We start from the raw sequence: 9,239 nt of genomic DNA, 5'->3' as shown, positions 1-9,239 counted from the left end.
TAGCCTGTCCTTCTGAGGAAAGCCACCTTTCTCTTCCCTAAAGTGTTGAAGAAGTTATAGTGACCAGACTCCTGTACAATGTCTTTTAAAACCTGAGTATCAGTCTCATTAAAAATAAGTTTATAGAGAAAAGTTTAGAAGTGCTGCAGGAATGGCTTAGCAGTTAAGGCCCTTGCCTACAAAGCCAAGGGACCCAGGTTTGATTCCCCAGGACCCATGTAAGCCAGATGCAGAAGGCAATATATGCAGTAGCGCATGTGTCTGGAATTCACTGTGGCAGTTGGAGACCCTGAATCACCTATTCTCTCTCTATCTGTCTCTTTCTCTCTCCTCTCTCAAATAAATAAAATAAAATAAATCCTTTTTTAAAAAGAGAGTGAGCAAACACGTAATGAGTAGGACACAAGCAAAGAACTTAGATCAGTGGATAAAGTGCTTGCAATGCAAGCATGATGACCTGAGTTCAGATCCCCAGAACCCACAGTAAACCAGATTCAGTAGCAAGTATCTGTAATCCCAATGTTCCTTTAGCAAGATGGGAGGTGGAGACAGGAGAATTCCTCAGAAATTTGCCAGCCAGCTAACCTGGCCTACATAGTGGTGAACAAGAGACCTGCCTCAAACAGAAGATACATATTTTCTATGGCTAGAGTACCCACACACACCACACAAACAATGATTAATAAATAACAGGACCCGTATAATATGATATGACCATTATCACTATTAATAACTAGATTTTGCATACGTGCAATTTGTCTCCTCAAACTCAAAATACAGAGGAACAGTACCTCAAGTGCACTTGGCAATATGCCCTCTTGTCAAATTTGCCAAGTCCCCTGTGATGTCTGTACAGTGCAGCTTTGGAGAGACACCTGAAAAATGTGAGAAGACAAAAAGTCATTGTCTAGGCAGCCAGGAGTTTCCAACAATGCTGCAGGGTGGAGAGGCTTATCCTCAGAAGATCATGTATGTTTGTGAGTGAGACCAGGAAAACCAGATTTGAGAAAATTACACCAGCAATAGTGTCCTGTTAGATCACAGAGTCTGAGTGAGTGGGACACAGATATGCCCTGTGCTTGTGTCAAGTATCGTTCATTCAAGAACACATACTATCTGGGGTTTGCCTCATTCCTGAACATCTTTCCTAATTTCTTTGCAAGAAGTTATGTTCATTCTTGATTCATGTGTCTGAATATCTAGTCTGACATCTTAGTGGGCTAGAATGTGACCGGTCCTTTTGTCTGACATCTCATTCCCTCTTTACAATACCCACTGGCCCTTGTGCACACACTCAGTGTGTCCTTCAAATATTTGTCCAAAAATGAGAAGAAGGCCCTCATGAGGTATCCAGCATGGGTCCCTATTATTAACTGTGAATCTGTCTATAATTTCTGTTTATTATTCCATGGAAGATACATGAAAAGAGTATGCCAGATCATGCCAAGGCTACTCTTACTAGGACAGTCATTGAGAGACCATTCTCAAAAGTCAGTTTGACAAAGAAACTACAGTTTTCAGAGAAATGGACAGTGATTGAAGAAAGACTTTTCACCATTCTTCCAAACTGATCCACCCAGACCTGAATTGATCACCAATGCCAGAAACCATACCACAATCTCCAGAGAAGGATAAGAAATCCTTCCTCAGGCTGGAGAGATGGCTTAGCAGTTAAGCGCTTGCCTGTGAAGCCTAAGGACCCCAGTTAGAGGCTTGATTCCCCAGGACCCACGTTAGCCATATGCACAAAAGGGTGCACACGTCTGGAGTTTGTTTGCAGTGGCTGGAGGCCCTGGAGCACCCATTCTCTCTATCTCTCTGCCTCTTTCCCTCTCTATCTGTTGCTCTCAAATAAATAAATAAATAAAAATAAACAAAAGATTAAAAATAAACAAACAAACAAATAAATAAGAAATCCTTCCTCATATCCACTCCCATCTGACTCTGAGAAAGGCCCCCTCCCCCTGAGTGAGGATGTTTTTGACTCAGGAGGTTAGCCCAAAGGTTCAGGCTCCCTGTAGCTGTCCTCAGCTCCAGAACCACAACAGGGACTCCAGGAATAGCAAAGAGAGTCAGTGGTTCTCTCTCTCAGTGATGGGCTGGACTTCCACCTTGTATAGATGATGAAGGTACAAGTTCAAGGTTTGGGGAAGGAAGTCAGATGGCCTTCTCTGGCTTCCTGAATCTGGCAGAGTGGTAAAGACAGCATTTCAAGCTGATAAACCTGGACACACACATTGACATTAAACACTGTAGTTCACACATTAGGAAAATGCACACCTTCCATTCTTTCCCCTTAGTTGGTTTCCACCAGTGGATCTACAGATCAATTCATTCTTACTAGCACCAGTTGTGTATTAATAAAAATGACATGAAGTAATCTGGTGGACCAAGGCTCTAGTTGATCTCTAACACCACCAAATTCTCATGTCACAGCCAAAGAGCCAATTTCACTTGTTTTTTCTTTCTTTCTTTTTTTCTGTGATGGAATGGTGCTTATAATGAAACCAGTAAAGGTATGGCTTTGACATACGGTCAGTCTCCCCTCTGCAGGTACAAACCAGGTATATAGCAAAACCTGTTAATCTCACTGTCCGTACCTGGCAGGGGATGGAAACCTGTCAGCCTCACTGTCCTCACCTATTGGGAGTGGAAAGTATTAAATCCCAGCTCTGGTTCTTCACCTCTAGTTCTCAGAGGCCAGACTCCTCCATTGACTTGAGCTCATTTTCCCAACCTTATGGGCAAGATGGGGCCTGCCTTCCTGCTTTAAGATTCCTGCAGAGTTGGCACTTCTAATTCCTTCAACATGCAAAATACCATAATTAAAATAGCTAGAAATCTTTTTAGATCACCTCTTACATTGTTCTCCACTGTTTGGGCTCAGTTCCCCAGCGTTACTAATTCCTTGGAGATTTTAGAGTCAGAAAACTGATTCCAGTTTTACTTCCACCATGCACTGGGTGCATGCCCTAGAGTGAATACATTTCATCACGGGTCAGATTTGTGTGGGCATGTATTGCTGCTGTATTTTTGCCTCTAAGCACCACATACTGGTCAGCATAGATACAATGTGTGAAGCTCTGTGTGGGTGTTGGTTATCTTTACTGACTTATACAATAGCTCCAGGAACTGGATGTATTATTCATGTCATAGGGATAAGCACTAAGCAGGGATGTGTGCTTATACAAAGTCCCATATCTGATGAGCAGCAGTCTCTCTAGTTGTTTAAATGTAAAGTGATGACAAGGCTTTGTACTTAGGTAATTTTGTGAACTCACTGGCGCTCAGTAACCTTTTTAACTCGTGATTTCTTTTCTTTTTGGGGGATATCTGCTTTGGGAAAAATGCATTGTTGAGGGCTCAGAGGACCAGAACATGAGGTTTAAGCCATACCATACATGAGAATTTCCTCCTTTCTGCAGACTCCCTGCGGAAGCAAGCTAGAATTCAGAACTGCAGTGCCACCTGCTGGCCATAATGCACCACTGTAAAGCCTGCTTCCTGTGTGTGAACAATGTGGGTACTAGAGTCAGCGTCTCCCCATAGAGGACATTTCATTGTTGAAATGCACTAGAACCACTGAGAAGGACAGAGTCTTTGGTACCAACAGAATTCATTTCAGTGGGCTCTCCTGAATGCTCGGCAGTTGATCTGGTTTAAATGTGTGTGTTAGGAGGTGAGTGACAGGGATTACAGACCCTAATGACTGATATCCTAGGAAGCCTTTCTTCTCAAGGGGCTGCAGGAGCCTGGTGGCTTATGAAGGGGGAAATATGTTAATCCTATGTCTGTGCTTATTTCATTTAAAGCAGAATATGAGTCTTCTCAGGTTTATTTCTGTGTTTGAGTATAAGAGAAGAGAGGCTAGTGGAGAGAGAGAGAGAAACAACCTCTGAAATATCCCTTATTGTCACATTTGATGTTTCCCTAAGGTTTGCATATATACTTCATGTAACATCTATTTGCTTGATACCTATGATTACTTTGAAATCATCTGTGTAAATCCCATCTGTATAAATACCTATTAGTAGCCATGTGGATTGATCTGTGGTAAAATATATACTTCTATAGTAGACTAGGGAATATTATTAGTTTTCAAGGCACATCACCTAATTCTAGAACTATCCTTTAATTCAAAACTCATAAACCCACTGAAGTATTTCCCGTTCTTGGATGGATCAGAGTTTCTCAGTAATATCTTGAGAGCAGGATTCCAAGTGCTGGTATAATTCGTGTGCTGCCTATGAACAGGTGTGACTAACAGCACAGACAGCTGTCATTCAAAAAGGACAAGGAAAATCTTGAATGAAATGAGAAAGTCTAATTAAAAGCCTAGACTGGGTCAGGACTACCTCAGATGGGGTAAATTAACACCAAATTCAAATAATCAAGCATTCTAAGTATATTAGTATAGTAATACATCTGTACTTCTGCATACAAGTGAGAACAGTAATGTGTATCTCTGTGGTCAACAGGAAGACATTTTGGGAATGGCCATGGAAGTCCACAATTCATTGGCTCTTCATGGATGTTGATAATGACACTTGAGAGGAGACCTTTTGTTTTCTCCAACTTAGAGTAAATCCAAATATGTTCTGAGAGGGACATGCAGAGCCTCATGCACCTAGTCCTCTTCTCCCCACATTGGTCTCCATGTTCCCAGCATGGCAGCTGTGTGTTTGAAAACAGGGCCTCTGCAGCAGCTCCGTGCTATGGGCAGACGCCTGGGGTCTGCTCACTCTCTGAGGGACTATTAATCATTTTACCTGGCACACTGCTGCCTGGAACACAGAGATGAAGAAAGTGGGCAGGAATTGGTGGATAACTTTTAATGCTTTCTCCTTTGTGTTTTCAAGATACTATTGTTCACCTTATGATAATGTCATCATTGTTATTTATTGTGATACTAGCATAACACAATATATATTTTTAACATATTTCTTTCTGGCTTTTTCAAACACAGTCTCATTGTAGATCAGGATGATTTTGAACTCACTTTAGATCAGGCTGGCCTAGAATTCACAGTGATCTTCCTACCTCAGCCTAGTGAGTGCTGGGATTAAAGGTATGTGCCACCATACTCACCATTAATAGATTTTTCAAAGTCAGTGCCTCAAGTATAAGAGCCATGTTGTAAGAAAATCATTGAATCTCATTTATTTTACACCCATGGTGGGTAATTTAGCCCAAACAAATAAGTGTACACAGATAACCAGAGGTAACTAGGAGAAATAGGTCAGTTCTAACCAGAAATGTATGGTACTAATATCCAAAATATATAAGGAATTCCTACAAACCAATATCTATAAGGCTAATAAATCAACTTAAAACACTTGAAAAGATACTTCTTCAAAGAATGAACGTATATATTTATTATACATTATATGTTAAATATATGTATATATATGTGTGTGTTTATATATATATATATATACATACATACATACATACACATAATATCACATGTTATCTATATAATCTTAGGACATAAAGCAAGTTTTAACAAATATAAAAAGACATTGAAATAATTTCTCATGTATTTTTAAATTATAATAGAATAAAACTAGAAATTAATGAAAAAGGAAAGTAATGACTAAAATGAACAAAAAGGGAAACTGTATAAATATATATAAAATTGAACCATATGTTCTTGATTAAGTCATTGACAAAACCAGGGAAGAATTTTATTTTAATTCCTAGAATCAAATAAAAGTGAACTTGCCATAATATTTGTGATACACAGAGGCAGTTTCAAGAAGGAAATTTATAGTTGTTCATACTTATGACTCTTTATTTTACAATAAAAATCATAGAAAATACAAATAAACACCTTATTGATATACCTCAAGATTTTAGAAAAAAAAAACATGAAAAGTCAAATCTCAAGGCAGGTGCATTGTTTTTTTGTTTGTTTGTTTTTCCAAGGTAGAGACTCACTCTAGCCCAGGCTTACCTGGAAATTACCATGTAGTCTCAGCCTGGCCTCAAACTCACAGCAGTTCTCCTACCTCTGCCTCCAAAGTGCTGGATTCAAGACATGCACCACCATGCCCGGCTAAGGCAGGTGCATTATAGACAGAAATATATAAAAAGGACCATGGCTGAGATTAATGAAAAGAATAGTAAAAGAATAATAAAATGAGGCAATGAAACATAAAGTTGATTCTTTGAGAACAAAAGCAAAACTAACAAACCTGGAGCCAAAACTCAGCAAAAGAATATGAGAGGGAAAACAGAAAAATAATCCTTGTTGCCATAGCCTCAAAACATACCCAGGAAGAAACTATCCAAGGAGGTGAATGACCTGAACTGAAGAAGACATTAGATGATGGGAAGAGCTCCTATGTTCATGGATTATGGGAATTGATATTTTGCAAATTAATATGTTACCAAATTGTTATGCTAATTTAATGCGATCTCCACTAAAAATATGATGACATTCTTCACAGAAATAAAAAAAGATCCTAAAATTCATATAAAACATTGATGGCTTTGAAAGCAAAAGCCATCCTGAGTAAAAAGTGTAATGTTAGAGGTATCACAATACTTAATTTTAAATTTCATACTATACCTGGTCTGTGTGATCCAGCCATAATGCTTCTGGGTATAAATCCAAACAGATAAAATATAAAAAGTAAAAATAAAAAATACCTGCCTGTCCATATTTATTGAGCACTTTTCATGATAGCCCACATGTACATTCAATCTAGCTGTTTATAAATTGATGAATAGATAAAGAAAAAGTGAGACATGTGCAATGGAGTACCACTGAACCATAAACAAGAATAATAGTCATTTGCTGCAAAATAAATAGAGCTGAAGGAATTATGTTAAATGAAATAAGACCCAAATACCACATATTCTCAATTCTATATGGATGTTTAAAAATGTCATTCTAAATATGCATACACATGACAATTGGTAGAAGCTAGGAAGAGAAAAATGAGGAAATAGAGAGAGATTGGATAAGGGGGACAAACACACAAATGAAAGGACTAAACTCTGGTGTTTGTCACAGCAGGGTGACTATTATAGTTCACACCACTCTCTTATGTAGAAGAAGGAAGCGGAAAGGCTTCAACACAAAGTAATGATAAAATTTTGGAAACATCACTCACTGCTCTGATCAGTATACACTGTATACATGGACTAAAATGTCATGCCGAACCTCATAGTATGGACATCTACCACATCAATAAACTTCTTAAATGTTTGAGTTGCAAACATTAAGTATACTCACATTTTGCATAGTATATATGATCAAATGGTAGACTTTGCCCAATAAATATCTATAACTAAAGTACTAGTTAATAAAAGCAGAGTGTTGCAAAAAACTTTTCAAGTCAATATAACTGACTGGGGTGTTTTCTTCAACCTCCGCAGCTGTATATGACATGAGAGGGACTATCCAAGCTTGTTCCAGTTTCTTGCACACCTGGGGCGTGAACATATACCGCAGGGGGAGCCAAGTGTCTGGGGAGGACATAAGTTCATTTCACAGGCCACAGTTATATCCAGGAACTGGAAAAAGGAGAGAAAGTCATGTCATGCCTCAACTTGCCTCCTAAAGGTAAATTAGTCTGGAATGGGAAAGTGTAGAATTCCCATCAACAGGACAGACTATCTGCATCCCAACATGCTCCTAAGCTGGGGACCTCTGACAAACACTGCTGCATTCTGCACTTTCCTTAAGAGGGCCCCCCTCTGCCTTCTCACCCAAACTCCTGGCCCCTTATCCTCCCATCTTCTCTGTTTTGTCTCCATGATTAGGTGGTGGCAAGTTGAACTCAAGAAAGCCTGTCCCATGTGGAAGACAGGCAATGGTAATCCTAATATCACCAGCTGGACATATTGCCGTTTACCACACTCTACCCTATGTCCCATTTCCTTGTGAGAACTATTTATTCCTACCAGACTAATGAGGCTTGTTATTGGACAAAGCCACTAATCATAAATAAACATAGTGTTCAGGTTTGGATCCAGGGCCCAAGAAAATGGCACACCAGGCAATGACTGACATTCAAGTGGGGGCCTCTCAGAGCTTAAGCTTGCTGGAATCCAATCCTATAAGAAGTTATAAGAATATAACTTCAGGGACTGGATGATAGAGAACATCTGTCCCAAGAACATATATTTGACCAAACACTATTCTGAAGGTTTTTGTGAATACAGTTTTTAGAAGAGAGTAGCATTTAATTGATGAACTTTGTGTAAAGAAGATTGCCAACCATAATATTGTTATGGGGTCCGGTGTCACACAAGTAAGACCATCGACTCATGGAATGTGAGGCAAAGTTTTATTGGGTGAAAAAGAAAGAAAAGAAAAAGAAGAAAGTCTGGTATTCCAGGTCAGCACCCCAAAGGACACAATCTTAGGGTGCATCCCCATACTATTTGGAGTGTCAACTTTTATTGGAAATAACCATATGATGTTTATAGGAAAAAAAAAACAGGAAGGAGTTGAACCCTAAATCACAATTCACATGTGACATTTCCAGCCATAAAAATAATTTTAAACATAGTGGAGCATTTGGTGCATTTTAGAAGATGATAGAGAACAAAGGGAAAAAAAAGAACTTGTAAACAGGTCAGTTACAGGAAGTGTCTGGGGGGTGTGAGATAGGCGTGCAATCAGGAGTCTCCTGCTTATCTGCCCTTAAGGAGTTTGCTCAACAATGCAGGCTGGAGTATGTTATTCAGACCAGCAGAGCCTCCTGTTTACCTGCCTCCTATTTATTTACCATACCCATCTGCTTAAACAAGTGTTTCATTCCATTCTTTTATGATCGCCTACAAGGCTTCTATTTTTCCCTAAGCTGGGTAAAAACAAATGTAGAGAAATCTAGCATTTTGCTTACTTTACAGTATGTATGGGCTACATCTTATCAATTAAGAGCTTAGAAAGATAACCACTTCCTAGGACAAGCAATTAGCCTATGAACTTGAAACACAACCTGCTATCCAAGTCCTAGGCCAAGGGCTTTGTCTTTAAGAGGTCCAAATGCATTATTAGTTCTAGTGACTCAAGAATTCAAATGGTGATGGTGAATTTGAGAAAAGGAATTTATTCAATGCAGTTTATCAGGAAGCTAAAAGGGATCAAGCTTGCCAAACCCATCTTTGGGTTGCTAACATGAATTTTAGGATTTTTTTTAATGTTTTCATTTATATGAAAAAGAGAGTGAGACAGAAAGTATTGGCATATCAGGACCTTGGACTTTTAGCCAAAACAGCCC

This window comes from Jaculus jaculus, chromosome 12 (genome assembly GCF_020740685.1).
Source record: "Jaculus jaculus isolate mJacJac1 chromosome 12, mJacJac1.mat.Y.cur, whole genome shotgun sequence".
NCBI lineage: Eukaryota > Metazoa > Chordata > Mammalia > Rodentia > Dipodidae > Jaculus > Jaculus jaculus.
Note: the sequence above shows the minus strand (reverse complement) of the source record.